Here is a 9253-nt window from a genome sequence, read left to right on the forward strand (position 1 = left end):
CATAGCTCTGTGTGAACATATAGACAAAAGCAGTGCTCAGAAACAAAACTGTATCGAGAATACGGTAGCTCTTCAACGAAAAGTTCTTTATCTGTTGTTTGAAAAAAATATTTTAGTAGAAATAGAACCTGCGACCTCTCGCAGGGATATATAGCAGTGAGAGTCGGCCATCTAGCATGCGATAACCGCGATTTGAGCCTCACACGGTTAATAAAATTCGGAAAACTGGCATGGAACCAAAAAAAGGTGACAAGAAGCAGTTATACGCATAGATAGATGATAATTGAATGAAACACATAAAAGCAATTAATGAATATTAAATGCATACTAATCATGGAGATGACATAATAAATGATCACTGTTATGCACACGATCCATAAAATTAATTAGCTGTTTGTGTAGTTGATTTAAAGTTTTGATTAATTGTGGAAAAGAGAGAAATATGACAGCTTCGGGACTGTGGTAGTATTTAGCCAATCCACATTGAAGCTGAGTGGCACTGAAGACCCCAGTTCAAACCCGGCGCTACTACAGGTAAATTCATACTAACAAATACCAAACAAAGAACCCCGATTTAAAAAAAAAATATTCCGATCGCTACTTCATCAAATAGAGAACAAGTTATACAACGAGTTAATAATTTCATGTTCCATGTAAGATAAACTCCGAAAACCGTCTTGTGGAAAGGCTGTAATTACATATAAATTTTGAGCTTAAAAAATATGTACATTATAAGATTTAAATACTCAGTCTGAATAGCGACGTCATAAAGAAGTGATAGTAAAGTAAAGTAAAGTACAGTCAACCTTGCTTAAATGGAATATAAATTTGTTGATATCTAACTAAGCTGATAAGTTATTTGATACTAAACGCGACAGATATTGGGCACATACATAATCCGTTTAATTTGCATAATATGTTATCACTGATATTATTTACAGTATAGATGTTTTAATACATAATCTGCATGATTTACAAAGCCCCACCGCGGGCCAGATTTCCCTGGTGTGCTGGATTTGGCCGACTTCGGAAAACAGGGGTAGTACGGTAGTCTATTAAACCGGGTACTCACTGCGCGCGACGGCAACGCGACGACGAACGCACGCGACGGCGCGGAACCAACGGGCCGCCTTTTTAATGAGGATCCGTTCAGACTGCCACTGACAATCAGCAGACGGCTTTACGTAGTCTACCGCTCTCCGGAAGCAGAGGTGGATTCGTCGTGCGACGGTCGTACGACGCAGTGAGTGCCCGGCTTTAAGTTTCCATGAGCCTATGTATATTGTGAGGGCGCTGTGCTGAAAAAACGTAAAATCAAAGCATAAGAATTTTTGTTTTTGCCAAGTACGAAGTCGTAATCACAGGAAGAATTGCTGCTAATACTTTCCCATACAGTTACCAAAGTTGGTATTTCCTATTCTACAATACTGTATAATTTGACTAATAGCACCACTTTTGATTAAGGACACATTGTGTAATATGTAATGCTCTTTCTTCACTACCGAGCCTGAGTTCTTACCCGTCGGGTTGTAATTAAGCCAACACGTGCACACCTTTAATGAGCTATACAAACCATAATTACGACGAATATACGATGCACTTTTGTCGCAAGGTTATCAAGGGTATTTTGCAAATGTTACCGTCAACCTATTTCTTCGTAATGCGTAGACAAGTTAATTGTACAGATAGGCCCTAATCATTATACACATCTAGATGTGTATAAGAGACAGCACCAACAATTGTCGCCACCGTCTTTGTCATCGTCTCACCACAATAACTGTCACTAGTATTATTACACTTCGCCCTTCAATTCGAGACCCCTCTTATTCAATCCATTTTATCAAACAGTGGCGGATCCAGAGGTAACGGAACTAGGGGGTGCTGCGTTATGGAGAGTAATGTGTGACCGGAAATGATCTGCAATCAGTTTGTTGTTACCATGCGCCAGTGATGTTGGAGTATATTACAGCAAGATGAAACTATTATGTAGGCCTAATGCATGAATAAAGTTCGGGGTTTGTCGGGTAGTGAAATGATTATTGTACATTTTAAGTGCTCCCTAAATGCATAAGTGTAAGCTAAATTACGGTGATTAATTTAATAAGCGAAGATATGGAGACAATTATTTTGAAGTTCCCTCTTTCCAAGAGGGGATGCAAATGCTTTGTGAAAATGAGTACGACGCGGTACTCATTTTCACAAAGAAACACACAACAATGAGTACTAGACTTGTGTTACATGAACACCTGGGAAGGAAGGTGCAATCACGTTCTGTTGCCTAGGAAACGTCGGTATGGGGTGGGGGCCTACTGATGTACAGTGTTGTGTAGCGGGGGACGATGAGGCATAATAAGACTAGGCCCAGGCCTAACTAGACAGTGGGATTATATGTGATAGAAAGTACACTCTCGAAAGAAATAAATTAAAATAAGGAAAAAAAAACCCAAATAACTAAGAACAATTCAGTTGCAGAGGTACCTTGTTTAAGTGTACACAATGCTAACAATGCGGCTCTTGTAGCCCTGCTAGGCAAGGCATCCATGTGCAAAGCAGTGGTGTTTGTTTATCCATGAAAAAAGCACGCCGGGAAAGTTTGCCTTACCAGGAAAAGGTGACGTAATGTAGCTTATGATGTATGCATGCTAACTATAGTGAGTGTGACGTCACCAAAAAATGAATAATTTCTGTTATAACCAAAATATTAATAACTACAAGGTTTCTGGACGTAAATTCCCTTAATACGTATTAAGAGTTGCACAATCTCCTTACCATACAAATTACAGCTCCCACTGACGTCTCAGTCGAGAAATACGGGTAGCTGAAGTTTTTCTCGAAAATCTGACTACGAAACAATATCGAAATTTTACGTTCCAATTTTGACACTGAGTTGTGCTTCGCACTCGCCGCTGACGGCGGCGTTCCGGGAAGCCTGCGCCCGTATCCCTCCCCACGTCAGTCAAGCCAAAAAATAAAAAAGAGAGAACAATTTGAGTTAAAAAGAGGAAAAGGGAAAAAAGGAGTGTACCAATGAGTTCAGTGGAGATCCAGCAGTGGGGTGAAAGGAGAGCTCGATTATTTGCCACTTATTTACACCAACCATGGTGGGGCTGAGGTGGGCGTGGCGGCGAGAACTTCATATTGTGACCCCCCCCCCCCCCCCCCCCCCCCCCCCCCCGTCAGAAGATCCGCCCCTGTCAAAGTGCCAACTGACAACCTTCTAACACAAAGCTCAAGCTCAATTGGAGACCGAACACCCCACTTTTCGGGTCCATAAGGGGGTTTCAAATAATTGGAGGGGAAAATGTAATAACATTAAGAAACGTAAATATTAAGTCTATCCACGCTGTTAATGCATTATAATATAATAACCATCGTGGTACCTTTGAAGACACTGCCTGTATTCTTGGAAGAATGAAATTGAATAAAGTTTAAAGCGCTTAATTTGATCATGCAAGATATTAGCTTTCAATTGAAGACAAATATTTTCTACGCCAATTATTGTAGACCTACAAATTAAATGGCAATTAAAGAAACATAACAGATATTCCAGGTAAAGCGACTCCCGACGCCGAACGAGGCCCGTTTTATAATTGCTGTGTTATGCATGATAATGGAAAGTTATTTTACATAGGCCTATTATAAATCACGGACATTTCCCACGTATTTTATCGTAACGGCTTCTATTTTGTAATTGAAATTGATTATTAAGTTGAGTGTTGGTATGATGAGTTCTTATGACATTTAATGTTGTTAATAAAAGCCTCTTTAACGGGTGTGAAAATTGGTGAATTTCCCATTTAATTGAATATGGATTTATATAAATAGGTCGTCGTTAATAAAAGAACGATTCAAAACTGTTTCATTATCAATTGAAATAAAACGTGTACTGTATATTGTAATTTAAAATGGTGCAATTTTTAATATCTGTTTATATTTATATACGGTATTTCTCTGACTGGATAATGATTACCTTACTCTGGTGTAGCCAATAGGAGGTTGGCTAATCAAAGATTAATCACGGCTAAACATACCACGTTACTGTTATTACAGATCGTAAAATAGCTGTCAAAAATTAAACAATAACATAATCAATCACTACAATATACATTTTAACATTGTTCTTTGCAAGTGTATTCGCATTCAGCGATGATTTATTTCATATAATCATACGAAACAAAAAGAGTACTTGGATACACAAAATATTAAAAATCACAACATCAAAATTCATGTTTAAAGATGTACCGTATTGTCCCTTGAAAATGAAAAAAAAAACAATAAAAAATTATTTCAAAATTAACTTGCTCATTTTGCAGTAACATACAAATTATTAACTTCAGCAAAGAAATTATTAAATTAAAAAATGTGTACCCTTTTTTTTTTAATTGTATAATTACAATAAAAATAATAAACCACTCGTACGATTATACCGACGAAGCACTTTTTTTTCTATATTTTTCGCTGTAAAATTATGGGTAAACATTTTTTAAATACACTAATTTCTACGTTTAAGTTGATAATTTGTTAATGTTACTTCAAGATGGGCAAGTTAATTTCAAAATTAATTCTTATAATTTTGTTGGCATTTTGCATTGGGCTAATATCCCCGCCCGTTGGATAGGATTGCACATGTCCCACAAAACGTAAATGTACGATTGTGAACAAGACGCGTATTTGTGAGGGACATGATGGAGCAAGCGCGTATTTCTGACCCTATTCTGATTGGTCAGTTGTAAATTTTGATTGACACAGCTGGGTAGAACGTAATGACGTCACTAAGTCATATGCGCATGCGAGAACGTTAAGGTCACCTCGTCGAGTAGATTCTGGAACGCAATTTGGCCAAATCTACGTATGCAGAGAAAAACGCTAGGTAGGATGGTCACGCATGAGTGATTCCGTTCTAGAATCGCGTCGTCGCACAAATCGAAAGCACCCTAATATTGAATATCGAAGGTATACTTTTATCATTTTGAGGAAACATTTCCAAAAACATTTTTAAAATGGAACAGTTGTGCGGATATGACCACGTAAAAATATATCAATTTCATACAGCAACAATTCATCGTCCAAAATTATGTAATTAAAAAATGAAATGGTACTTTTAAAATCTTTCATAAAATGGCCCTCGAACACATGTTTAGGCTATACATACATGCTTATTCAGAATAATAAAATACAGTATAATAAAACTATATAAAATACAAACTATACAACTGTATGCGGCCTTTGCTGCGGGAGCAAAATAAGTCATACATGTAGTTTGCTCATGGAAGGTGCTAAAATAGGCCTAGGCCTAAAGTACACAATTATCATATCTTGTCAGTGCACATCTTAAATTTAAATATATTTCATAGTTAATATACATGCTCCATAAAGGAATAAAGTAAGTCATTCCTCTATGTCTGTTATAAATGAGAAAATAAGACCGTGTTTGCGATCATGGATATTACTCTACAAAAATACAGTATCAGGCACAGACGTTTTCCTAAAGCCGAAATAAAATAGCGACACCAACAGTTTAAAAAGTAACTGTATAATGTCATTGCATAGGGTTGCGCGATATAAATAACTAGTAATTTAGGTTGTTATATATATATATTATATATCACAATGTCATTAAAAACTATCTGTTTAACTTAGAAAAAATAAAACGAACCAGTGGCGGCGCTACGGGGGGGGGGGTGTCATTACCCCCAGAAAGTTTTCTTCTTCCCCCTCCCCCGAAAAAAATGTTCTGTATTTTCTACATATTAGTAGACTATCTACCTAAAAAATCGATTAAATAAGCCTCTGAAACCCCAAAATTCTCATATTTTTCAGGTAAGCCCCCTGGGTGGACCACTTTGGAGACATTTTGAACGACATCCGACCACGCCCCACTCGGGCCACTCAAGGCGCCGCCACTGAAACGAACGTGAAAGTGCTAAAAAGCTGTATAGGCCTATATTATTAAAAAGAAAAATCATATTAGGCCTACAACAGTATGTGTTCTTTAATAGATTTTCAAGATATTATTATATGATTTTTAAATTCATGTCCTTCATGAAAATGAAAAATCTGACTGTGAAGGAGTGAATAGCAGTTTTACATTATATGCATATTAGTCTGGTATAAGCAAACTAATACGTGCAGTCTGGATTGGGTGGCTATGTACAATCTGAGTTTATAAAATCCAAGTAAATTAACGCTCCTTAAAGCCTGAATTCCATTACATGTCGCTACAGCTTTTTTTGCTGTAATCCTTGCAACTGTCGTGGTGATAGCGTTTAGCAATAGGGCCTATTATGAAAACCAGGTTTTACTGTCTTCAGATGCGCATACAAGTCAGGCATATCTCTTTTTTAAGGAAGTGCACATAAATGATCAATTTGGCTACATAACTAAAACTAATACAATTCGATACCTGCTAGAGGACATCAACATCTGGTGTTACCTGCTAGAGGACATTTGGGGTGGTGGAAATGCCGTAGCCAGGATTTTCAAACAGTGTGCGACAATATCAGGATGGACCCACTATATGCGTAAATTCAAACAATGTGGACACATCTTCCTAAAAGTTCTCTCAATTTATGCAAAGTATCAGAAATCTGGACCCATTTTCTTAAAAGTCGACCCATCTTACACAAAATATGAGAAATCTGGACCCATTTTTAAAATGTGAACCCAATATAAAAATTGTGTGGGACTGTCCCAACTACCCCAATAGCTGACTACAGCATTGGGTGGTGGTCTCATGGTTCGAAGGTTAAATTGTAGTTAAAATATTCAAAATTCAAAATTGGCATAATTTAATATCATGAGGATGGAAAACTTAGAGAAAACTGAGAAATTGAAATAAACGATTTCATTATACTGACACATATGGCAAATTTACTTGTGTAACTGTTATTTAGAAGCAATTCAACAAGTTTATGTAAAACTATAAAAAGCTAGCAAATAATTGAAATTATCTGGATGCATTTAGTAGACTTTCAATTACTTTGTCAGCATTATTCTTTGGTAAGCAAACTTCCATTTTTATGTGTAACAAAAACTACAACCAAATAAACATATTACTATATACAAATACCAGTTGTAACAGGGGAGGGAGTCTCCTGTCGAGAAGAGCTTCCCCTCTATCTGGGAAGTCAACACAATCCAACAGGTGGAAAAAATTGATTTAATAAGCCTTTCAAATCCATAAATTTCTTCACCTCTGGACCAGGTCTAATTTGTAAGGGGTTCTGCGTGGCCCCCTGACTACCCACCCAGGCCTACGCTCCCGCCAGGGACATTGGCCTCCCCTGCCCAACGGAACAATCCTGGCACCACTACTGACGAAACACAATGAATATGATGTAACATAATCATATCTACTTCATCAATAAATATATGCACAGAAGCTTGTGTACTATAATGGCAGCCTAATAAACAATTCAAACTATATTTATTGCATTATTTGTGAATACAACGCATTGTTAATGTTAATGAATATCTATTCATTTCATATGTGGAATGATTAGGTTCAGCAATTAACCCATATATAACACATACTGGTGGTAAGAAATACAAAGAGGTAGAATAGTATATGACATGAATCAATATTTATAAACAAATACATAAATAAACATCTTTATTAATACACCAAAGATATTTCAAAGGTATAAAATTGCATCAACAAGTACGTAAGGATTATACTGCACATATATAAATATTTAAATATCACTTAAAATTGATAACATTACACAAACAGAATGTTACCAAGTAAAAGTGGATTTAATAAGCTTCTATACCAAACTTCAAAATTACGGAATGTTGTTTAAAAAATGTCTGGGTTGTAATATAGGCATTTAGTGGTGTCAAGCTGTCTTTAATGGGACATTCCCCTAAGTCCTATACGATACTTGGATATTTTTGCTAAGAGTCCCACAAAATTATGGGATTCATATTCCTGCATACTGAAGAAAACATTTTGATTGGTCGATTGATTGATTCTAATGAAGTGACTCTGATCATGGAATAATGGAGTTAATCTAGTTTCAATCAAGAACATTGATTACATACACAGCATAAAATTGTTTTTAAAATAATATATTTTATACTTTTAAAATTCTGTGAAACTCTGTACCAGCAGAAGATCCATCAAGTTATATTTTATAAATTTATATATTAAAAAATAGAGTACACCTTTAGAACAGCGGCACTTGTGATTCATACGTGCCTTCAAAGTAGAGAAGCAATAAGAATTACATAATTAAATATTAAATGATTACAAATAATAATAATAACAAAAATAATAATAATATTTTGGTGTGATATGATTTTAAAATATATGAACAAAACTAATTAAATATTGATGTTAATAATAATATCAATAATTATAATAAACCTTAAATTAACAATAATAATATATTATAATAACAGGTAATGTATCAAATAATTTTGACTTACTATTTACATACATTTTCATAATCATGAACTGTTAAAACATTTTTTTTTTCTAGTTGGTGAATAAACCATTTTATTATTGTACAAAATTATATATTTTAACATTTAATCATAAAGCCTATGCAGTATATAAACACTAATAAACTATTAAACATGTATATTATGGGTTATATTACTTGTTAGGTGTTATGTCTAGATACTTAGGCGTAGCTGTAAGTGAAATTGAAGCTTAGAATAAACATTTAGAATATTATATATTGTATGTTAAGTGAATGATTCAAATGTAGATATAGTAAAATTTACATTATTGTATACATTTTCTTTATATATTTAGGTATACATTTTTTGTTTATGTTGAGGTCATATTTGTTGAATATTAAAAAAAAATAAATATTGCGATTTTGGTGTGGAATTCTAAATATTTTGCACAGAACTGTGTATTGCACAGATTGTTGGGGCTGCGGTAAGAAAATTGATAATTATGGCAACTCTAGATGGCCGGATATTGGCACTGTTAGACATAAATATAATTTTATATATATAATTTTCTTTTTTTCTCCATTTGCTTTTTATAATTTTTAAAAAATTAGGAGGCCCAGGCCGGCTGCTGTCCATCCCCTGCCCTTAAATCCACTATCTTAACACAATTAATTTTAGTTTCCTGCAAATAGTGATACCCATCGGCACTGAGACAATTGATAATAAGCAGTGAAAACATGCAAATATTATGAATTTGCGGAGATGGGTTATTTTCCAGGAGATTCTTGCTTGGGAGAGGCTATCCTAATTTCTGGAAGGCTCCTGTGAGACAAATATGAACTTGGGA

Source organism: Anneissia japonica, unplaced genomic scaffold (genome assembly GCF_011630105.1).
Source record: "Anneissia japonica isolate Jap-2015-1 unplaced genomic scaffold, ASM1163010v1 scaffold287712_len2945570_cov188, whole genome shotgun sequence".
NCBI lineage: Eukaryota > Metazoa > Echinodermata > Crinoidea > Comatulida > Comatulidae > Anneissia > Anneissia japonica.